A 525-nucleotide genomic window follows, 5' to 3' on the forward strand; every position below is an offset into this window, starting at 1 on the left:
TAATACGTATAGTTATATAAGTACCTTATATAATTAGCAGTTTAGTAGGTTACGTTTTAGGTTATCTTTCCCCTCACTTTTCCCTACTAGAGGAGGTAACCTAAGAAAAATAACAACTAGAGTTATAATAATATATTAATTCCCTTATTATTATCTATATAATTAAATGCCTATAAATACTTAGGATTATTACCTTTTATCATAACATAAGCCTATCTATAACCCTATACTATATAGGCGTATATACTACGCCCCTAAATACGCTTATACCTATACTAACAAAATCTATATAAGAGATAAGTATAACTACTATTTCTAACTTAAGTAATATAATAATAGTTCCCTATAAAATATTTATACTATATATACCCTTACTAAATAGAAACTTAGAGAGTTTAATAGTAATATTACTATATTTACTTCTAGCTAATAATTTCTTATAGAATACCTCTATAATAAATAGATAAAATAGAATAAATACTGATATAATAAATATTAGATCTACTATAAAGAAAAAGTATATAC

This window comes from Colletotrichum gloeosporioides (genome assembly GCF_011800055.1).
Source record: "Colletotrichum gloeosporioides strain Lc1 chromosome Unknown consensus_76, whole genome shotgun sequence".
In the NCBI taxonomy this organism is placed as follows: Eukaryota; Fungi; Ascomycota; class Sordariomycetes; order Glomerellales; family Glomerellaceae; genus Colletotrichum; species Colletotrichum gloeosporioides.